Genomic DNA, 25,102 nt, shown 5'->3' with positions numbered 1-25,102 from the left:
CTGATCCCGCCCAGATGAAAATGCTATGAGTGAACTAAGAGGCAAGCCAGGGATTGTGTGTCCCTATAAATGGGCTTGATTCTTATTACACATGGAGCAGACATTTAGTCTAGTAAATAAAGAGTTTTTTTGTACAGCAGAAATAGTGAACTTTATATATATTAGTTTATTCGATCAATAGCATGATCATTCACATAAATAAAATCACAAGGCATACAGTAATTCATCACAACATTAAAAGCACAAAATCTTACAAGAACATCAATAAAGTACCTGTACATCAATTATTAAAAGTTTATAAAATTCATAGTTAAATACGATAATAAAAAAAAGAGAATATCTATTTTGCCTCAAATCAGAGATGAAGCAGTTCAGCCCTTTCGTTACCACACTGTTCCAGTGACTTGTCTAGGACCGGCTTACTTGCATGTTCAAGTATCTATATCAAGATATTATTTTGCCACTTTAGATCTCTACCTTGCAAATTTGAAGGTGCTCTCTTATCTGACAATAATGAAAAGACAAAATATTTGCCTAGGATCACATAATTTGAGACCAGTTCACAGGTGAAGTACATTACAGTTAGGTCGAGCAGGTAATTCAAGTTACTTGACCTGCAGGTCTAGTAACATTTGTATGATTTTTTGAGCCCTGACTGGGATACAAAAATGAAAGCAGACCGCGCTAATGGAATCAGCAGGGAACCACAAATGTCCACCACACGTTCCTACACTTTTCCCGATAACAGTACTACTATACTATTGTGAATGGGTTATAAACTGAGAAAAGAAAGGCTCCCTAAGACAGAAGGAAAAATCAATCTTCTGCCTTGTGAATTGACTACTTCTGGGTATAGGGTCAGCGTTGGTATTGAGGCCAGGGCTGTCGGCACCCAGGAAATCCTGCCAGGCCCAGACATTTTTGAAAACAAGGCACCTAGGGTAGTCCGGGCTCATGTGGTTTGCATGGATCCCAATTTCTTTTCTTACCCTGAATGCCATGCAAACATCAAACCTTGGCTAAATCAAATATTTTCCTCATATTTCGTTAAGCAAAATGTTGGAATCTGTGAAGATCCATAAATTCCTAATACCCAGAGTTCCCGCACTTCTTCCAATAAAAACGCTATCCCAAGTTTTTACCAAGTATTATGCATTTAATATAATATTACATAGGACCTCAAAAGATCAATTTATTTGCTATGATCATAAATTAGATTAAGATAGAGCAGAATTTCAAAGGTGTCAATAAATTTCAAAACAGAGATACTACACAAATCTTAAAGTACAATATATAAAACTATCAGTCGATGTTCTGTGGCTTTGTCTAGACAGGTCAATTATAATACAAATTCTTTCTGCCTCAGATGCCCTGATTATGATTTCCACAATATTTGGTTCAAGAGATGAACCCTCAGTGTGTTGACCCTGGCAGGGTTATCTAGATATTAAACCACTTTTGAAATATAGCCTGTTATAGCAAACCCTTTGTGACATGACAGGCTATACTGGGTAATTGCAGATACTGACTAGCTAGTTAGGGTATTTGGCGCCCTCTGCTATAGGTGGTTTACCCTACCAAAACAATCTGGCTCCTGCACACAAAATAATGATTTCAGGAGCAGTTACTTATCTCACCAGGCTGTAAATAACAACAGGGCAGTGTAGGATGGAGCAAAGACAATCAAATGTAAGGCAGACCCAACTTTTGATGATCCTGTCCCAGCACAATAGGTCAATCACAAGCACTATGCACATTGGAATTTGGAGTTTTCTGATTGGACATTGCATCGGGATGACTAGTAGGTTTAGCTAGTGACATCCACTTAAGTAACAGGAATATGAAATAACATGAAAGTTGCTGCCTTAAGAACAACGTAAGAACATCAATGTTCCAAACAGTTGTGCAATCTTTTCACACTGCAAATTATTGTTTGACATACCATATGTGAAAGGTAACAAGGGAGTCCCACTAATCCATATTGAATTTTTGACCTCTTAGCTGGGACTACGAACAAACTTTTAAATCGGCTCCTCACCCACAACACTATGGAATTCCTCACGGCTCCATCTTATCCCCTCTATTATTCAACATCTACCTTTCCCCATTACCAAACATTATTAAATCATTCAATCTCACATGTTACAACTATACAATGTGATGATTGCCTCTGAGCCATAAACAAATGGATGATGAATAACCATCTAAAGCTAAATACAACAAAGAGAGAATATGACCTGCAGACAATGGTAAAGATTCCAGACTACCGTCATGCATGAGGCCCCTGCAACAATATCAAGAGGAGTCACAAACCTTGAGGTAACAATGGATTCAGACCAATATTTGATACCACATCAAACAGAGTGCTTTCTACACAACAAAAACACTATGTTGTAACCTCCCATACCTTGGACACTTGTACTTTCTAAGCGTGACTATGGTAATAATACCTTGGGGCACCCACATTCATCGTACACAAAATACAAATTATCAAAAATGCTGCTGCAAGACTTCTTCTCTAACATCACCCAAGATAAGGCAGGACTCCAGTCTCACAATCACTCCACTGGCTACCGATAGCAAGAAGGGCAATGTTCAAGGCACTTTTCATTGTCCACAGTGACTCCAAGGAAATAACTGCTGTACCTATAAACTAATTTCAAGCCCTCCAGGCTTGCACCACTTATAACTATACCACCTTACCCTAAGAAATATGTAGGAGGAACTGTTTCTTCGTAAAAAGACACCAAGCTCTGGAACTCCCTAACAGCCATCATTTGAAGCATCCAGGAGAATATATACTTCAGAAGACAATTGATAACATGGCTATTTTCAAGACAGCTACACCCACCCACTCCAGCAACAGATCCCGGAAGGACAGTCACACCCTGAAATTCAATCTTCAGCTTACAATATAAAGATTAGAAACAACCCAATCAGCAAAATACTTTCGCTAGGCAGGTAAGTTAAGAAAGACTGACCTATGGTTCACTGGGGTCATTTATAGTTGTGTAGTTTCATATTTAACATTTCTATTCCACGCTAATACTTATACATGTTACACTCAGCAGTCGACATCCAACTGTAACTTACACATCCTCTATTCACATAAGACATATCTGCTTTCACCAGTATTGTGATACGCCAGCCATCACTACATGCACAGGTACGGAATAACTGAAGAGATGTGTCACACACGGTATGAATCGGAGGACTTTAATCCAGTCCAGCACTGCTGGTGCCAAATATAAATACACTATGGCGGCTTCTTTATATCTCACAACAAAACTGAGATATGGGATGGCAGTAACAATTCACATCCCAGCAGATCCCTCCACTTCTCTCTCCCTACACCCATGCCAGCTACATACATTTCTGATTGGACAGCCCAGTGCGGTAACCAGCTAAGCAGACTATAATCATAAGAAACACCATAAAGCAGCCAGAGTAATGAAAATTCATGAACTGCGCATGTATCTCTCACACCTCATTGTGCACCACACTGCTACATGCTGCGTCCCATAACACGATTATACACCTTGTGGTCTTCACCCATGACATGAAAGCACTTCCACATAGAATCATAAAACAAAGACAACACCCATCCAGCCACACACCACCCTATATGGCGTAGCTTGCTGCCCATGTAAGTAAGCACTTCAGTGCCACACATAGGGGTAGTAAGCGCTATACAACTGCTGAAATACAATACAATATTTATCACATGTGCATCACCAAGATTTGTTCTGATCCTCTTCAAAACTTTGTTCCGGTAACACTTCAGAATGACAAAATAAAATGTGCTTGGTTTCTGCTTTCATAATTGCGGATATATGTTGCAATATATGTACAGTACATTTAGAGTTTTTTTTTATTGTGTAGTAGAAACAAACTGACATCCTTCAGTCGTTCTTTTCACACTTCCTGTATGCAGGGTCACTGGAATTATGTGATCCTGCAGCTCTGTAGTTTTCCGCATGATTATGCATTTTCTACATTTACCACATAATCCATCATCTGCTGCCTAATTTTCAGATTTGAAGAAAAAAAAAATTCTAGCTCATCCAGATCAAACGTTACTAAAAATGCTGCATTTTTGGAAGGTCCGTTGTAAAGGTTGACCTGTCACCTTTCAGGGACTTATAGCTGTATTTGGTTGTGAAACTGGTCCTAAAGAAGTGAAACCTTGCCCAGACAGTGGTAATGTGTAAAAATGGAAAAATAATGAATTAATACTATCACAAAATTTACAGTATTAAGGGCATCATTTATGTTTTTGTTTGTCGCATAATTTATTCAACCTTGCCATGTAATTATAATTTTGGCCTTCCCTGCCGCATAATTCCTGTGATCGTGCCTCTACCCTATTGAGATTGACACATAGATCACTTTACAAAATACTCTCACTTTCCAGTCGGAGGGAAAAAAAAGAAAACAACAATAGACAAAGTCTGAGATTTGACCTCCGCTTCTAAACATGCAGTGAATGTATCAAGATAAAAAAAAATGCACTTTATTGCTAATTCACCTTCTGAACTCCAGCATGTTTTTTTCAATTAGACTGTATGCATTCGTATGTGAATGCAGTTTGTTAAGATAAACAGATTTTAAACTGAGTTTTCCATAAATACTGTGCCCGACCCTCAATTGCCCCCCACCCCCATGGTTACTGCCCTTTGGTGCCCGTGTGCAGGAAAACCAGCAAGTGAACTAGAGATGGGTCAATTTGCACATTAATAACGGATTGCCACAACCTTGCCCGATTAACACAGTCAAAGGCCATTGTCAAATCCATAAAGGCTACAATTGCAGACTGTTTGGCTACTGTGTATTTCCAATATTCAGCTTTAGGTTGAGGCATTGATCAATCGTCCCTGTACCACTTCAGAAACTGCTTTAGCATCTATTTAACACATTATTTTCATTGATCCATTCACAGAACTCTACCCAGGATTGTGGCTGGGATGTCTATCAGGGAAGTGGGGTGGTGGCATTAGGCTTCTCCCTCGTGCCCTTTTTGAAGGTAAGGAGAATGACCGAAGAGGCACAAGAGAGGGTGATCAATGAGTTGTTCAAGCTGTTCTAAACATTTGTCAGCAATGTGTACATGCCAGGACACTCTTGAGTATTTGAAAACTACCTATAACATAACATAACATAACATAACATGGGGGCCAAAGATTTGTGTTGCACTTGATAATATCATTGGGAGCACCATCCGGCCCAGGCGCTTTACCTCCTGCACTCTCCTGGATTGCAGCCTTCACTCCCTGCAGAGTAATAGAGAGGCAGGATGGAGCGCCCCTGGGGCATAGCTGCACACAGCTTAGACTGCCATCAGTGCCATCCAATCCCCCCCATACTATTGAATATGTGTGCACCAGATTTATTGCGGTGAGTAGGGTGGGGTGAGGCTTGAATTACCAGGCCACAGTGAAAGAATGCTTGTGGATGTCATAGGTTGGGCCACTTTCAAAGCATGTGTAGAGGTGGTACAAGTATCCTTCAAGTCAGCAGAGTGGCTATAAAAAGAGATGAGTGTGTGCACGATGGAACAGACCTAGCGTTCACAGTTGAACTTCACACACCTTAGACTAGGAGGGCGAAAGGTCCTTTATGTGAAGTTTATATTGGTGCTGTAAGTTTAAGTATGATGGCAGATTCTGGTGAGTCAATTACAGTAATTGCTTGTGTGTCATATAACCAATTGTGATCTGAAAACAAACCTCTTAACCCTACAGATATTCTCTCTAAAGTGCATGGAGACCAAGAGATCCAGATGTTGGGGTATTTTATGGATAATGTTACATGCTTTGGTAGACATACCGCAACCCATGTTTAAGTAGCCTTCAAATGGAAAAATATTGTAAGTTGGCAAGATCTGCCCAAAACAGATTTACAGTATCTTATGGGATCTAATAGCCCAGCACAACTAAATGATACTTGTATTACTTTGCTTGAAGACTTTGACAAAGATATAGCTGCTGTCTTAGAGAATTTCCCAGAGGTTTTCAATGTGAAGATAGACACAATTAACAAGTTTGAACACTTGATCAAGCTAAAACAAAATGCTGTTCCAGTTGTACTTAAGAGTCAAACCTGTGCCATTGAGCAATATAGATGATCTTAAGAAACTTTTCGACAAAGTTTCTAAAGAGGGTGTAATTACCACCACTGACTTTTCAGGATGGGTTAGTCCGATTGGGATGGCACGAAAAAAAGACAGGGACATTTTGTTTGGGTGCAGACTTGTGCACACTAAATACAAATTTCATCATAGGCCGTTTCCTTTAACCTAAAATTCAAGAACTAATGGCCAACATCCATAATGCTATATTTTTTCACTGTTGACTTGATGTCAGTTTACCATCAATTTCCAATCGCTGCAGAGTTACAAGATTTAACCACTTTTGGGACGCCCTTTGATGCGAATACATTTTTGAGACAACAGTTTAGTTTGGCTTCCACAGCAATTGTGTTCCAAATATTGATTGGCAACATTTTGGCTGGGATTAATGGTGTTCAAGTCTCATCAGGGCAATATTGAAAGGTTTTCACAGTCATTGAGCACACTAAGATTCTTGAAAACGTTTTGAAAAGTTTAAAATAAATTGGAATACCTTTGGTTGAGCTACCGTCCTGGGTTTGTGAAAGGGAGCTGATGTGGCAAGGGGGGGGGAGGAGATCAGTCCTACATAGGGACACCCGTCTTGACCCTCAGTGAAGAAATCAACGCCTGCTCAGGACTTTAGAGCTCTAACGATTATTTCAGCGACAAAGTGATTATGCCTGTGGAGAAATCAATTGCTGTGAGGATGTGTAATAAGAAAGCAATATGCATTGCAGGATTTGTTGTCACTGTGGTTGTTATGGCAGTAGTAACTTGGGTTGTAGAGGAAGTAGCTCCTGCTCGACAACTTTTGATTGCCACTACTCCAGTACCAGCTGAACACCATTACATTACTCTCCCATATCATGAGCAGAATAATAGACAATCTTATCTGAACAACACGTTCATCCAGATGTTATACCACACCCACAATGCTACAAACACTACTAACTGTTGGGTGTGTGGGATGATACCTGCTCACTAGAAGAAGGGAGGAACACCTTTCATTCCTCTTCCAGTCTCCCATAATGGTTCTTTTCAAGCCTGGTTTGCCCTTTTAATCGCTTCTCGAAATGCTAACATTACCAGTATGGCTGTAGGAAGAATAAATTATCATCTCAATAAAGTGTGTTACCCAGATGAAGATGGCAATCCACACGCTAAAGGAACTAAATGGGAGTGGGAGGAGTACCGACCCGGAAATGTTTCTACGCCTTATGTTTTCCCAAATATGCGAACTACCAAGGGTAATGGACCATTTGTAATGTCCGTTACTAGAGCCCGAGCTGTCTTGTGTATAAGCAGTGCTGGGGCGAATCCCAGTAGGAAGAAGTGAATGTACTCTGGTCTTGACTATTGAAGGTGTCACTAATAGTAGTTTCATGTCTTCGCATAACACCTACTTTGTCTGCGGTAACAAGGGATACTACCATCTACCTGTTGGATGGTCCGGAGTATGCTACGTGTCCTTTTTGTTACCTCCTGGGTTTTTGGCACCAGCATCATATCAAAAAGACTATCGACTGTTTAATGATATCTCCAAGAACAGATATAAGAGGACAATAAGTAATGAGGAGGTGGACCAAACTGATACTGCATTACAGCAATATGTCGATTTCAGTTTGGGACTGTTCTTCTTTGTCGGTGCTGCTCTAAACAGCAGGAAAATCAGACGGTTGACTCGTGTTGTGGAGGCTGTTACCAACCAGACAGCCATGGCACTTGGGAACATTACAGAGGAATTACAAATTGCAAGGCTTGTGGCACTTCAAAATCGTATGGTCCTCGATGTACTTTTGGCTGATCGAGGTGGTGCACATCGCATCATCGGAAGTAGTCGTTGTGTTTACATTCCAGATTATTCTCCTTCATATTTTGATGCGATCTATAAACTACACAAAATTGCTGCTGAAATCCATCCAGATCCTGGCACATGGACTTTCGCCAGTTGGTTCTGGACCCTACTTGCGACCTGGGGCTGGAAGTTATTGACTGCTCTGTGTGAAATATTTATAATTTTATTGACATGCTGTTTTTGTATACAATGTGGTCCAATGCTTTGCTCCACCTGTATTCCTGTCACAAAACGACAAAACCCGTTCTCTAAGGCAAGCAATGTGAGTGTGTCAAACGCTATGGTTTCCTCCTCAGCGTGGTGTATACATCACCATATCTTTTATCGTTTTTACAGCAAAAACCTCTTTATTTCTTATGGTCATATGCAACACTCTCTTGCCTAATATTTAAAACTCTGTTTCCACTGACAGTCCACCAGAAGGAAAAATGACTGATCTTCATACAACAGTCAGTACACCGGCCAGCTTCTTAAGTAAGCATAACCCCCTGGATCAAAGTGCACAAAATGAAAAAATGTAAAAATGTGTAGGAGATAAGGTGACCCCTCACGGGCGAACCACCATAGGGGTAACTGGCAGGTACTCACCAGATAGACCCACTGTTCTCATCATTGGCAGTCACCTTATCTCGGAAAAAGAACAAAAATAGTGTCCAAAACAAAACAAAACGAATAGGTGCAAAAGAGTGATGGTGAATTACACTCTAAAGTAGGGACGATAAATGATTAAAATTGACAGTCACACCTTTCACACAATAACTTTATTATTCACTGAGGGTGAACTGTCAAATTAAAAATGTGTGCAGGTTGCTATCTACGCATACCCGTTTCACAGGCCAACATGTTTCATTGCCTCCAAAATATGGCAAATTCTTCAGGGCTAGACAACTCGTCACAGCACCAGAGTTGGACACATTATTCTAGAGAAACCATGCTCAGCTATTGTCTCTCATACCAGCTTGCGGGTGGGTGCTCAAGTCAGGGTGGACTCCTTATGTGAATCCTTCTTTCTAACTGCCCCTTAGTCGTGGTATCGATCAGTACGGGATGATCGCAGCGCGACGTCTCGTCCTGTATTACTTTCCTGTATACTCGCTAAACGTAATGTTGCACAAATGAATTCCCAGAAAATATTAGTTAAGGAAATTAGTAATATGATGCGGATTGATATACAAGATGTATACAAGGACTATCCTAGATCATAAATGTCTTCAGCTAATGCTAAAAGGGTCATCTGTGGATAATTGACAGCGTTCGGTGTTACCATTTAGCTGAAGCCATCTTGTTTCCAGCAGCGATTTTGTCTGATAAGTGCTCACCACATGCTGTTTCCTTCTTTACTGTTGTTTATCCTTGTGCTCTGTTTAAAGGACTGGCTATACTTAGACTCTGCTATTCTGCATATGTGCAGAGGAATCTTTAACTGTCCATACATCAGTTTTTAGACTGTAACTGTCAGGTTGTTTCTACCGGAGTCAGCAACTGCTAGCTCCTCCTTTACTGTTGACTGTGCATTTCTGTCGGACCATCTAAGTATGTAACCTTCCTATGTGTGCTTGTACCGCCCTCTTTTGAGCCCCTGTGTGGGTATAAAAGACCCCTGGTTCTTCTACTCCTTGTGCTACATCATACGCTACTGAAGGGTGTTGTGTGAATGTAGTTCCACCTCATTGAGGTTTATATAAATCTTTCCTTTAACCTTTCAGCTTCCGTGCCAACTTCTATTTACTTGTCTGAGGACTTGAGTGCAGAGAAGGGCAAACCCCTAGCACTAGTAGGCCTGGCTGAGTCCCACTTCTACAGTTCCACCGACTCATCCTGCCTTTGCATTCTTCTCCTGAAGTGATATCGTTCAAGGACAGTACTCACTTTGGGGAGGTAGTGCAAGTCCAACTTTTTGATGCAGATCTCGTATTCATTATGAGTGTCCGAGTCACTATCAGAGAGTTCAGGAAGATGTTCAAAGAATTCTTGTCCCTCAGAGCCCAAACAATGCATTAACCATGAGGCTTTCCTCTCTGCACTTAAGGAAGGGGCACAGACACAAGCATAATGTGTGAAAACCTTCTTCCACGAGAGAGGAGGAACTCATGGTGATATCAAAAAGAAGGAGGGGCAGTGACATTTTGCATTATGTATGTACTTCGTTTTGACCTAGTTACTACTTAAGGGTGAACTTCAGTGATCTGCTTACAATATCCACAAATCGTATAAGCTGTGCGCATCAGCGAATCTGCGTGAAACTTCAGCAATTAAAATGTAGGCCAATGCGTACAGTCCCAGAAACTTCATTTGCTGTGCACATCAGCGGAACCATCAGCCCGATTACTGATGGCACATATTTATACAGGGAGGAGTCACTTTAGTCTGGTGCTCAATTACATGTGTAGATGTGAGTCTGGTGGTCCTGATAAGTGAAAGGCACATATTTGTTTACATACAATTTCATATATGTCTGATTTATTATTCCTATTACAGCGCCTTCTACCTTGAGAAGGTCCGTCCTACACCAGTGTGTGGACAAAACCCATGCCGACAAATCAAGGACAAAGGGATTGGGACATGGTCTAGGGACACTAAAAACAAATCCTACATCAAACCTCACGTTTAACTGATGGAGCGCTATGAGCGACCTGAAGCGTAATACTGAGAAAAAGTAACCTGGAGAATTGCTGCAAATTAAAGTAAACTAAAAAAAAACTAATAAAGAACTACATAACCACAGCTGTGTGACCTGGAAGCCGATTGTTTCTCAATATAGCCCTAGTTTGTGATTACATTACAGTGCTCACATTATGATCCGCGCTAGAAGAGATGGGAGCCTGGGGTGTCTGGTCACAGAAGTTCATTTACATACAAAGGGGAGTGACAGCCTGTTCACAACGCACAGCACAACTTGTTTACGTAAAGTGCTTGTACACAGAACAGGGTAAAGTCTTGTGTCTCTTTTTTTCATTTTCTTTAATATATCCTGCACCTCGCTCACTTCTCTTCCTCTCATTTCAATACATCATAAATTACTCAAATTCACTATTGCTTTTTCTGCACGGCACAAGTCGGGGATAGCAACAGTTTAAAGGGGTCCCCCCACTATTATCTAGAAATGGGACTCAGTTCCACCTAGCTCCTTAGCCTGCGACTGATAATTGTTACTTTGTGCCCCAGCACTGTAGGCACAGGCCTCTGAGTGTTTGTTTGTGTGAGTGGCGCAAGAGAGGAACAGAGAACTTGACAAAATTAGCCCTGCTATTGCTTAATACATTGTAAATGCGAACCACTTTGGGGCTTAGGGGCTGGATAAAGAATAACGTCAGGAAACAAACGCAAATTAAAAACACATTTTATTTATTCGCTTAAAACTGTTTACAAATTTAATTTCCAACTTCCAGATATCTGTTTAAAAATATTTACACTTTCAGTAATTTTCGAGTTTAGTATCAAACTAATAGTGGGAAAAACACATGATGTATAAAAACTGAAACCAAAAACTTATTTTTACATTATTTTATGTTTCTTGTTTTTTGTTTTTAAAACAGGCCGTCAACCTTTCAAGTAAAAATTATTATAAGGACCTGACATCACTTCTTGTGATGTCACTACATGTGACGTCACTGTAATTTGCATATGATAATGAGCTCCATACTATTTTCCTTACTTGTGCCCTGTTTATTGGCATGACATAGGTATTAAAAATAAACATATAAATTCACAGGTGTTCAGCCCGTTTCTCTTGTCATGTCCCACATTGACATGTATTCGGCTGCTTCTTCTATTTTTAGGTGAGTACATATAATGTGCCGTTCCCCCTCCTTCCATTTCTCTCTATTTCTCGCCCATTTCTTTGTCTCTCTCGCTCTCTTTATCTCTCACCCTCTCTATCTCCCACACACTCCTGTTAGCGTTAGCTTCATGAATGTCACTGCCACTTCTGGCATTCATACGACAAATCCTTTAGAACATTTGAGGACAGGGGACAATCAAGTGTGGGAGATGAGTTGCTGGGAGTGCAACTGATTGTCCTGGCACATATATACTTTTGATGTGGGATTTCGCTATTTCACCACATTCTTCAAACAGAGTCTACTGCTTACAATTGCTAAATTCTGGTAAAAAGTAGAGTTTGGCAAGTCACAAACTGAATAGGGAGAGCCATGTCGGAGAGGAGCCACGGGTCACACTTAGTTATAAGGCCCGAGGCATGAGCTGATCCATCAACCGATAACAGAGTGTAAAAGATGCAGCAAAATTACTTAAAAACACTTATATGCTCTTTTATATCTAAAACCAGGTTATTTCTTGAACACCTGTGCTTCACTTTAGTTCATCACATATTCTGCTGCGGCATTTGTTAATAGTAATATCTACATTTTACCAATGAAGTTTCCCATCCCCAGAGCCCTGACAACGTGTTCACTCTGGGTGTGTTTGGTTTATAGGTTTTATCACTAAGCCGACAAGTTAGCTGAAAATATCGTTGCTAGTCCCAGTATTGTTCAGTGTTGCTTTTAAAGGAAGTGTGATTAGGTGCGAATGAATGTTTTTCTTTGTATCTCTTCTTCACCAAATAAAAATCAACAATTTTTCTTTTCTTTTAGTCCACATTGTGCTAGCCTCCCACTGTGTATCCTGGTACATCATGCTGCTTTGCTATGTGTACGGAAGTGAACAATCACTGGAAACAAACACTTTTATAACTCTGCAAATACTGTTATCTGTTTTCCTTCTTTACTGCTAGTCCGGTCTTCTATCATCTGGCATTTCAATGTCCCACATAATTTGAATTAAATTTTTTTCCGTAATTCATTCCTCTCACAATAACTGCACTGTTCTGCTCTTGTCTTTGTCCTCTAAGGGGTCAATATTATTTTTGATGTTCTTAAGTTCTTTCCAGAGTCTCTGTGTTCGCTGATGTGTTTGGAGGTTTGATAAGTTACTAAAGCTTTTCCTACATTCACTGCCGTTGAATAGTTTTTCCCAAGTGTGTTTTTGCTGATGACTTTTGAAGGTGTGATAACTGACTAAAGCACTTTGCACATTCACAGCAATGGTTTTTCTCCTGTGTGTGTTCGCTGATGAATCCTTAATGCTGAAGAGCCGCGAAAAGTACTGTCACATTCATTACAATGTTAGGGTTTTTCCCGTGTGTGTTCGCTGATGATTTTGTAACACTGATAATTGACTAAAGCTCTTTAGACATTAATTACACTTGAATGGTTTTTCTCCTGCGTGAGTTAGCTGATGATACCCTAATGCTGAAGAGCTGCGAAAACTACTGTCACATTCACTACAATGATAGGGTTTTTCCCCTGTGTGTGTTCGCTGATGATACCTTAATGCTGAAGAGCTGCAAAAACTACTGTCACATTCACTACAATGATAGGGTTTTTCCCCTGTGTGTGCTCGCTGATGACTTTGTAGATGTGACAATCGGCTAAAGCTCTTTGGACATTCACTGCACTTTAATGTTTTTTTTCCTGTGTGAGTTCGCTGATGATACCATAGTGCTGAAGAGCAATGAAAACTACTGTCACATTCACTACAATGATAGGGTTTCTCCCCTGTGTGTGTTCGCTGATGTGTTTGAAGGTTTGATAAGTGACTAAAACTCTTCCCACATTCACTGCAGTTGAAAGGTTTTTCCCCTGTGTGTGTTCGCTGATGTCTTTGTAGCACTGATAATTGACTAAAGCTCTTGACACATTCATTGCACTTGAATGGTTTTTCTCCTGTGTGAGTTCGCTGGTGACGCCTTAATCCTGAAGAGCCGCAAAAACTACTGTCACATTCACTACAATGATAGGGTTTTTCCCCTGTGTGTGTTCGCTGATGTGTTTGGAGGTTTGTTAAGTGACTAAAGCTCTTCCCACATTCACTGCAGTTGAATGGTTTCTCCCCTGTGTGTGTTTGCTGATGAACTTGTAGTACTGATAATTTACTAAAGCTCTTTAGACATTCACTGCACTTAAATGGTTTTTCTCCTGTGTGAGTTCGCTCATGATACCTTAATGCTGAAGAGACGTGAAAACTACTGTCACATTCAGTACAATGATAAGGTTTTTCCCCCGTGTGTGTTCGCTGATGACTTTTTAGGTCTGATAACCGACCAAAGCACTTTGCACATTCACTGCACTTGAATGGTTTCTCCCCTGTGTGTGTTCGCTGATGACCTTGTAGTACTGATAATTTACTAAAGCTCTTTAGACATGCATTGCACTTGAATGGTTTTTCTCCTGTGTGAGTTCGCTGATGATACCTTAATGCTGAAGAGCTGTGAAAACTACTGTCACATTCACTACAATGAAAGGGTTTTTCCCCATGTGTGTTCGCTGATGACTTTTTAGGTCTGATAACCGACTAAAGCACTTTGCACATTCACTGCACTTGAATGGTTTTTCCCCTGTGTGTGTTTGCTGATGAATCCTTAATGTTGAGTAACGACTAAAAATGCTTTCACATTCATTGCAATGGTATGGTTTTTCCCCTGTGTGTGTTCGCTGATGTGTTTGTAGATTTTCTAATCGATTACAGCTCTTCCCACATTCACTGCACTGGTATGGTTTTTCCTCCGAGTGTGTTTGCTGATGTCTTTGTAGGTGATGTAACTGACTAAAGCTCTTGCCACATTCACTGCATTTAAATGGCTTTTCTCCTGTGTGTGTTCGCAGATGAATTTGTAGCTGTGATGACTTACTGAAGCACTTTGCACATTCACTGCACTTGAATTTTTTTTCTCCTATGTGGTTACACAGATGGCTTTGTAGGTGTGACGAGAAAGTAAAACACTTTGCACATTCACTGCACTTGAATGGTTTTTCCCTTGTGTGTGTTTGTTGATGTCTTCGTAGGTTTGATAATCGACTAAAGCTCTTCCCACATTCACTGCACTTGAATGGCTTTTCCCTTTTATGTGTTTGCTGATGTCTTTGGAGGTTTGATAATCGACAAAAGCTCTTGGCACATTCACTGCACTTGAATGGTTTATCTCCTATGTGCGTTCGCTGATAAATCCTTAATGCTGAAGAGTAACTAAAACTACGGTCACATTCACTACAATGATAGGGTTTTTCCCCCGTGTGTGTTCGCTGATGACTTTGTAGCTTTGATAATCGACTAAAACTCTTCACACATTCACTGCATTTAAATGAATTTTCCCTTGCGTGTGTTTGATTATGTCTTTGAAGGTGTGATAACTGACTAAAGCACTTTACACATTCACTGCACTTGAATGGTTTTTGTCCTGTGTACATGTGCTGATGAAGCTTGAGTAGTGATGACAAACTAAAGCTCTTGCTGCATGTGTATGATTCTTCTTTCTTGGTTAGTCTCTGTGGGTCAGGTATAAATTTATCTACACCCCTTGACTGTATTTCCTGATGGGCCAACATGGCTGTTAAAGCACTTGTGATTTCTCACACACTTTAAATGTGTGCAGTATTTTGCACGTTTGATTTCTGTTTTAACAATAAAATACAATAGCCACCAAATATTTGCCACACTCCTAATACATAGAATGTGTCTTTGTAGGGGATTGTGCCTTTAGATTGGATTATGGCTGTGGACGCTTGCAGGTAAAGATGTATCTTCCTTCTGGCCGGTGCAAATTGGGACAGTCTGTTGTATTGTAGATAGAAGAGCTCCTCTTTCCATTACCCGTCAGTTGTCTGGCTCCGCTCTGTTGTGCTTTTCGCTTGTTACTGTGGTTTGGCCAGAAAGAGTTTACAATTCACCTAGAGCACGGAATGATGGCTTGTCTTCATTTTAGAAAATAGAGCACTGCGGTAATCACATCATACGGATACATTGATCAAAGTTAGTATTTGACACTTGTTTATTCAGGAGGTGGTTTGTTATTGTTGTTGCCTTAATTTTCCTAAGGTCATTTATTCGTCTTTTGGCGTGGAGGTGCACAGCTCAGACTCTTACAATCACTGAACTGCCCTTGATCTGTCAGTATGTGTGCAGGTTCCTCTGTCGCCGACTGCGCTGATGTTTTCCTGAATACTGTAGCTCAATATTTCTGCTATTATTGAAGATTTACAGCATTCGCGTTATTATTGATGGTCAATTCATACATTCAAGGCTTGTTATCTGTAGGATGTAAAGATATTTAAAATTACTAAATTGAAACAAAATAGAATGAGAAATGACAATATTTATCTGGTTGTAAAAGACATTTCAGGGGAGATTTACCAAATCTCCACGCAATGCGGCGCAGGCCTCCCCCTGCGAGGCTGCACTGCATGACAGGGAGGGAGCAGGAGAGCACCATATTTTCAAAGATATGGCTCTCTCCTTCCCTTTCCCTTGCGCCGGCACTGATTACAGCAGCCCTGTGCCATGCATACACCTTAGCACAAGAGCGCTAGGGTGTGTGTGTGTGAGCCCAGCATAGGTTTTGTACAGGAAGGACATCCTTCCTGTACAAAATACTATGCCTAGACATGAGGGAAACCTTTTCCAACCTTGTATGCATGTTGCACAGTGCAACACACATGCAAAGTCAGAAAAGGAAGGAGAAATTAAAGCATTTCTCCTTCCAAGCGCCTAGTTTAAAAGGGCGCAGTTTTCTCACGCTAAACCCAATCTACTGTATTTGGTAAATTGAGTTTAGCGTGAGAAACAATGGGTGGTTGCACGGGAACGCCCATGCCCCACCATTGGCAGGCCCCAAGGTTCAAAGTAACGCGAAGCAGTGCAATGCGATGCTGCACATTACTTTTACGCTATTTGCTGGAAAGAAAATTAGGAAAAAAAGATTTTGCACTCTTTTGTGCCACTTTTGTGACGCAAACACGACGCAAAATCTTAGTAAATCGCCCCTTCTTCTTTACTGCCTTTGAACTTAGTAGGGAATATTTCATCATACACAAATATTTAACTAAAAGTTCTGGTGATCAGGTGACATCTTATTAATGTCTGAAAACGAGGTGATTTAACAGTGTTCACTGAGTAATTTAGCAAAGTAAGGGTGCTCGGAGCTCCCAAGTGCTTAAGGTTTTGCTTAAGATAGATGCATACGGTCAAGATTTCATTCAAACAACAATAGAGTTTAGAAAAAGAGATGGACCAGGCGGGGCTGCAAAATTTCCAGTAACTCTTTACGAAGCATACAACGAAAGTAACTCCATTCACACACTTCTCATTTCTTTCCTATTCACTTAAGATTATCTCAAATACCAACTCCTGTCTTTACCTTGCTGTTCATAGGTCACCTTTGACACTTTCAACAGCACCCTTGGTTCAAGCATTTTTGGTTTTGTCTAACCTGGAAGAGTGGAACATTATTGTGGTTTGTCGGGGTTTCCTATCGCCATAACATCTGTCCATCTCCCTGAAACTAGTGCTGCTTACAGCATCCGGTTCTGGCCCAGAAAGTCTGGATTTTCTGAGCTCTGTAGAACATTAAGACAGTTCTTCCGCATCTAACAAATACCACAAGACCCCAAGAGTCCATGCTACAAGTGCTGCTGCAAGGTTTAATTAACCCACTGTATCTGAACATCCCCTGGAAAATGCCAACTAGAGAATAAACATCCTGCCTGCACCAGCAGAGTGCAGAAAGCTTTTCAAGCTCCTCGAGGTACATGGACTTTCTCTATCTGTCGTAACTGAAGATGTTAATTCTTGGTAACATCTATCGCCTTTGGACAAGGTCCTCCATTTTACTATCAGAATGTAACTCATCCTGCGCAGACACAAACCCTCAAGTCTGTATTGCATGAAGCTGGGTGGTTCTCACGCAAAAGAGGGCCCTCCACAAATTGCTGACATTTTCTTACACCCACTGGACAGCCGTGGCAACACACAGACTAACTACACCCCCTCAGGGATCACCCGTCCATCTGCCAGGATCAAGACTCAGATCTTTCAACCTTCTCTGTTACCGTCTTTGGAACGGCCCATCTCTGAGATCCGTGGAAGCTCCACACTCAGTGAGCTCAGATTTGCCTTGCAAAACCATCTCATGAGAGTGCAAGAAAAGAACATTAAGTGACACGCACTGCACAGAAGTGTAAATATATCTACCATTATTGTTCCATGTACCATTGTCCTAATGCTGATGTTTTGACATTAATTTTTTGCCGTCTATCACAGCAGCTTCTTCGTTTAAAATCTTACGCAATAGTTTGTTTTCCATCATACCTACTTACCTATGTACTGTTTCTGATCCTACAGCATCTCTGGCAGACATGTTGTGCTGTCTGTTGCCACATAAATATGAAGTAGATTGTTACTGCAGGAAGTGTCCTTGCAGTCAGATGCACTTGATTGGGATAAAAGGTACCATGTTTGTTAGAAAAGCTGCAACTATTGGAATAATAACATACCAAAAGCCGCACATACAGTGCAATAACACAGACCAGGTACTAGAAAAACGTGATGCAAACAATGCAATAACACAGGCCAGGCATTGCAAGAATATGACACAATCAGTGCAATAACACAGGCCAGGTACTAGGAAAACGGGACTCAAACAATGCAATATCACAGGCCAGGCATTAGGAGAATCAGATGCAAACAATGCAATAACACAGGCCAGGCACAAGGAGAATCTGATGCAAACAATATAATAACACAGGCTGGGCACTAGGAGATTCTGATGCAAACAATGCAATAACACAAGCCAGGCACAAGGTGAATCCGAGGCAAACAATGCAATAACACAGGCCAGGCTCGAGGAGAATCTGATGCAAACAATGCAATATCACAGGCCAGGCATTAGGAGAATCCGAGGCAAACAATGTAATAACACAAGCCAGGCACTAGGTGAATCTGATGCAAACAATGCAATAGCACAGGCCAGGCACTAGGGGAGCAAGCTATCTTTTCACCAGCAAGGGACACCACAAGCTCTGCGCAGCACCCTGGTGGCACAGGAGTTCCAGGGTCCACGTCGGAAACGCCGCTAGTGCCATCAGCCTACCAAGGTGCTCAACCTCAGTGTGAGGACTGCCTGCCCCAGCATCCCTTGATGTCACCGCGCTTATAGTGCTGCCTCTCCCCCTGCAGCACGGGACGCGCGCGGGCGAAGCCCGGGCCAAGGGCTGTCCCGTCCTTGCCCTCATTGCCAGGAAGAGGCAGGGCAGGGCTACCCCCCTTTCCACTGGCATTAGGCATCTTGCCTTCTCAGATTCGCTGGACATTCAAGAACTGTCGTGGACTAGTCGAGGTACTGTTAACGCGGTTATCTCCCAGCATTGCCCAAACTACTCTCTTTGATTCTAAATAATTACGCTCTCTCTCCTGAGGGGTTTGTGGGGCCGGTATAAGGGTGGCCTGAGGGTTCTCATTGTCCACGGGGCCAAGAGGCCTGTTCATTGCTGATTGTGTAGACAGGTTGCTTTAGACTTAACTTGCACTATAGAGGTAGCATGGGGAAAAGGAAAACTATGGAGGGCAGTGGGGGAGGGGCGGGAGGGATAGTAAAGGGAAAAAGGCTAGGAAGATACAGAAACATGCAGGGAGTAATTGTGTACTGGATAGGATAGACACCCGCATTAGCGAGTGCGAGGACATATTAGTGACAGATACAACCACCCATGTAGCAAATACTAAATCTCCACAACGCTTTACCCAACCAGCTAGTTTAAACAACCCTACTACGGCCCGCCAATTAGCTATTCCAGCTATGTTTCATAACCCACTAAAACAAGCGTTGTCATAGCCAATGGGTCTCGCCTTTGGGACCTTATGTGTTTAGCCAGAACTTTTGGCTATGTTGTACAGCGTTGTGGCTGCTGTGAATTTTGTTGAAAAGTTATAATAAAAAGCGTTAAGCATTTTTGTTAAGTTTATACAAACGAAGACAACATTATATACAACTGAAAAACCTGATAAAAAAGATTTTAACATAAAAAATGTCTTCTACTTTTTTTGTACTTGCACGGCTGGCAACTTTTTCCTGCCTGTTCTCATGCTTGTTTGTTATAATTTTTTTTGTTATGGGAAAGCGGGACGTAAATAACAGGGGAGTGTAGGTTGGAAAACAGTAATTTAATTAGAACACGAGCAGCAGACGGACACTAGGGGAGAATCAACAGATGCCAGATTCCAAGGGCAGACTGACGTGATGATTAGGTGATGCGCCGATACAAAATGGTGGTGGTGAATGATGACTAGTGCTCAGGTGGTGACAATATATGGTGTGGATTGGAGGTACGTTGTGGATTGTGGAGTTGAAACATGTTGTTTGGTGTGTAATTAAGCAGTGTGTTTTGGAAATGTGGAGTTTAAATGTGTGGCTTGGAACTGTGGTGTTGAGTGAAATTATGCTTAGGAAAATTGTGTCATGGTGTGGAGTGCATTTATGTTGATTGGTGGTATGTGGTATAGAGTGCATTTATGTGGAGTGTATTTATGATGCATTGAGTACAGTGCAATTATATGGCGTGTAGTTATCTGGCACTGAGTGGTATTATATGGAGTGTATTTATGTTGCATTGAGTAGAGTGTTATTATGTCGTGTAATTATGTGGCACTGAGTGGTATTATATGGAGTGTATTTATGTTGCATTGAGTAGAGTGTTATTATGTGGTGTGTAATTATGTGGCACTGAGTGGTAATATGTGGAGTGTATTTATGTTGCATTGAGTAGAGTGCAATTATGTGGCTTGTAATTATGTGGTACTGAGTGGTATGTGGAGTGTATTTATGTTGCATTGAGTAGTGTAATTATGGGTGTGTAATTATGTGGCACTGAGTGGTATTATGGGGAGTGTATGTTGTATTCAGTGGAGTGCAACTTTGTGGCATTAATTGGAGTGTATGTTGCATTGAGTGCAGTGTAATTATGTGGCATATAATTATGTGGCACTGATTGGTATTGTTTGGAGGGCATGTTGCATTCAGTAGTGTAATTATGTGGTGTGTAATTATATGGCACTGAGTGGTATTATTTGAAACATATGTTGCACTGAGTGCAATTTAATGTGTAGCATATAAGAATGTGGCACTGTGTGGTATTATGTGGAGTGTATTAATGTTGAATTGAGTAGAGTATAAATATGAGGCGTGTTATTATGGCACTGAGTGGTATTATGTGGAGTGTATTTATGTCGCATGGAGTAGAGTGTAATTATGTGGCGTGTAATTATGTGGCACTGAGTGGTATTATGGGGAGTGTATGTTTTATTCAGTAGAGTAATTATATTGCACCGAGTGGTATTGTTTGGAGTGTATGTTGCATTGAGTGCAGTGTAATTATGTATCACATAATTATGTGGCACAGTGTGGTATTATGTGGAGTGTATTTATGTTGCATTGAGTGAAGTGTAAGTATGTTGTGCGTAATTAAGTGGCACTGAGTGGTATTATTTGGAGTGTATGTTGCATTGAGTGAAGTGTTATTATGTAGCATATAATTATGTGGCACTGAGTGGTATTGTGTGGAGTGTATGTTGCATTCAGTAGAGTGTGATTATGTGGTGTGTAATTATGTGGCACTGAGTGGTATTTGGAGTGTATGTTGCATTTAGTGCAATGTAATTATGTAGCATATAATTATGTGGCACTGAGTGGTATTGTGTGGAGTGTATGTTTTATTCAGTAGAGTGTAATTATGTTGCGTGTAATTATGTGGCATGTAATCATGTTGCACTAAGTGCTATTATTTGGAGTGTATGTTGCATTTAGTGCAGTGTAATTATGTAGCATATAATTATGTGGTATCTATCGTGATACCCCAAAGCGGACTCCATCTATGCATGCACCCAGGATCTGGGGACAACACCCTTAATTCTGCTCGAGTTTAGCATAGTGCAGAACACAAGTCACCTTAAAAAATACCACTACATCACAATGCAATAACAATAGACTTCTGTTCTGTTCCCTGAACCCAGACACCCCTCCGATCACTCATGGACTTTCCTTTACCTTTGCCCGTGTATAGTGCTCAGCTGCCTTTAGGGTAGGTTTGCGCTCTACAGATACCACATATGTACATAAATATTGAACCAAAGCCAATCAGGGAGGTTCAGTGCTAAATATGTCAGACAATGAGTGCATTTCACTTGTGCGAGCATTGTGCGCAGCCTCTCGTCGGGTGGATGGGGTGACCAATTCTCTGTGTTGTTGGGTTTATTTCATTTACTGAACGGACTGTGTTCTTACAGAATACTAACGCTGGTGTGTGACTCCTTCTGTGGCACAGTGACTGAATCGAATCATTTGACTCGATTTACAGTGAATTAAAACCAAATGCGTCTAATTAGTAAACGTGAGAACTAGAGAGGGGGGGCTTAGTTCGAATAAAGGACAAGAGATGGGAAGAGATAATAGAACATTATAAGGAACACAGAAGAGCAGGTTTAAGGAACAGGGTGGAAGAAAGGGTGAAACCAGGGTAAGAAAGATTGCCCCTTGAGCATCAGTTTCAGGAGCAAACTCAGAACTTTTAGAAGCTGCAGCGTCCCGCGAGTGGTGCGCGCGCTCGTGTGAAATCTGACACAAAACAGATGGCACACTGCGCGCCGCTGCTCGTAACCGCAAGCCGTAGGCCTTTTCACATGCTTCCAAAGCGATTCCAAGAGGTCGATTTCCTAGAGCAGCGCATGCACACATGGTTTCAAAGGTCAACGCACATCCACTGGTTAATGGTTGACAGGGTACCAGTGGATAGTTTAAAAACCAACAGCGTCAGTCCCAAAACCGGGAGTGATCCAGTAAGATAACTCCTACATTTATTACCCTTTGCCCATCACTGTTTGATACTTAAATTTAAGTAGGGAACAACATGAGATATCCCTGAACATAATGGTGCGTATTACTCTGATGATCAAACGAGCTGTGAAGGCGTGCTTGAAGCAACTTTTTCTGTCACACTCTACTGACTTTGAAAATAATGAATAAGAAACACCGTAAGTAAAACTCTAGGACGAAAACAAAGGGTGTGACTGGCACAGAATTTTAGCTAAAAAGAGAAAGGAATGAAGCACATTGGCTGTGGAGAAGTGTGGCTCACTGGTTTGAGGAGGCAGACCTGGAAGCAGAGGTCAGCCCGGGACCAGGGTTCAATTCCCGGCTCGGCGGGGTCTTGAGTCCGAAAATGTCCATGGACTCGACAATTCTCGCTCTGGTGCCTACTTGATTCACGGGTTCACACGCTGCGACTCTGGGCAATAGTTTGCTTAATCTCCACAATGGCCCCTCGCGGCAGGATGCCTGGCTTTCACCTTGCGGATACCCTGCTGGGGTTATCTCACAGGGGAATACCAGGACGGGTTCCCTAAGCAAGCGCTTAGAAACCGCTTGGTGATTTGCGCTATATAAATTCCTGTACATTTACATTTACCACCAGGGCCTGATCTCATTCCATGCTCTAGGCTTATGGGCAACATCAGAGGAAAAAGCTCCGAAATACTTGATGGCCTAATGATGCCCGGACAATCACTTCCAAGTTTGTCAATCCAGCAAGCAGGACAGGAGGAAAGGGCAAGCAAAAATCACCCTCCACCAGCCAAAGTGATAATCCCCATGTAGGTAAGGGAAAATTTGTAAAAGAATGATTGGCCACCAGAGGATGAAAGCCGACTCACTGTTCTGCCCCATTTCCATTCACAGAAGGCTGTGGATAGCCTCTTCCACATCAGCACTTCAGACACTGTCCTGTTGTGTTTGTTTTCTTACGAAACTCTGGCTCAGGTTGCCCTTTTAGTGAATTACATTTCAAAAGGTTCAGCTATTTATTTAGCACGCTATAAAAAACCACTAATAAAGTAAAAATCGGTATCAACCAAATACTCCCTTATAATGTATCCCTACACTTCAAATATACAATTTTAATGGATTTAAAGTACAGAAAAGTGAAAGTTGTAGATGTTTGAAGTGTGGCAATTTCCTTTTTAGGTCTCACTTACCAGACATTGCTGTTGCGAGTCTATTGCGAGTGTGCGCGTGCGCTGGTGTGAAAACTGACACAAAACAGATGGCACACTGCACGTCGCCGCTCGTGCCCGCAATCCGTAGGCCTTTTCTCACGCACAAGCGTGTGAAAAGTCCACAGCAATTCCAAAAGGTACGTTTTCCTAGAGCAGCGCATGGGCTGCTCTAGGCTTGACCTAAAAAGGGTGCCCAGACATAGGCGGTGAGGGAAACCTAGATGCTGGAAGTGATAGCCAATCCTCAAATAAGTCATCTGGGAGTCACCTACAGAAGACAGGGTCGGAAATCCCGTACACTAATACGTTTCTACCACTGGTGGAGTTGCTGGAGGAGGACACCGAAACGGGGCCTAGGTGTCACCCCCCTCATCAAACATAGTATTCCGAGACATGTATCCTAGAACCAGATTGTAGATCTACCAATGTTCCCCAAGAAATACTTAGCCTCATTAATACTCTCAGACTAGAGGTCGAGGATATGAGAACCATGCTTGAGGGTCTTACTTCCCTGGTAAATCAGCTATTGAATAAGGAGCCTTCCTGTCCCTCTCGCCCTGTACCCACTGACTCTATATCTCATCAGGTGGTTTATCCAGAGTGGGAGATACCCACTGTAGGTAAAACTCTTAAGTTGGCATTTTTTTGCAAGCTAGCCCCCCGCAGCCATACCACGTATAGTGGTTCCAATACCCTCCAGGATCGAGTAATTAGCTTTGTAATTCACGAAGACATCTCAAGGGCTTCCAGACTTACCTCCCGAACCCAATCACTAGATTGTATTGAGCTTACACTGAGTGAGGTTGATGTTGCGGAAAATCTTCTTTCCCTGGAATATCGTACTTGTCCCCAGAAGGTTCCTCGATCCAATTCAGACGGTTCTTACCAAGCAGTGCGTGCCACCAAAGACTGGAAAATACACTGCCTGGGTTAAGAGGCTTTTCACCTCTTGAGGCTAATGATTGACTGCTTTGTAATACACAGAACAAACTAGATGGTCTTTTTGCTCCCCATATGATTAAAGAATCCCCTCTCTGTAGTTCTGAAAATGTCTGGACTCGTGTAATAATTCTGGACTCGAGAATTATACTTCATCGTAACAGGACGAATTTAGTATCAAAAGACCGAGAATGACGAGTACACTACGTACAAGCATTCTCGTCGCATTCGAGTAACGATTTCACCTCGAAATCGTCATTTACGTCTTGAACCCTTGGCTTCCATTTTATGTACGACAGCCATTTTATGAGTTGCCCTCACAC

At 41.6% G+C, this 25,102-nt stretch overlaps 1 protein-coding gene and 1 pseudogene across 1 annotated transcript in view; both read right to left on the bottom strand.

Annotated features, from left to right (window-relative positions):
- LOC144806426 (uncharacterized) overlaps positions 1–25,102 on the bottom strand; it is a 557,808-nt gene that overhangs the window by 223,232 nt on the left and 309,474 nt on the right. The gene's annotated exons all lie outside the window — the stretch shown is intronic.
- The window catches only part of LOC144806412 (uncharacterized), a 96,351-nt pseudogene continuing 83,769 nt past the window's right edge, over positions 12,521–25,102 (bottom strand).

Source organism: Lissotriton helveticus (genome assembly GCF_964261635.1).
Source record: "Lissotriton helveticus chromosome 1_1 unlocalized genomic scaffold, aLisHel1.1 SUPER_1_unloc_7, whole genome shotgun sequence".
Lineage (NCBI taxonomy): Eukaryota > Metazoa > Chordata > Amphibia > Caudata > Salamandridae > Lissotriton > Lissotriton helveticus.
Note: the sequence above shows the minus strand (reverse complement) of the source record. Positions and strands in the feature narration are given on the sequence as shown.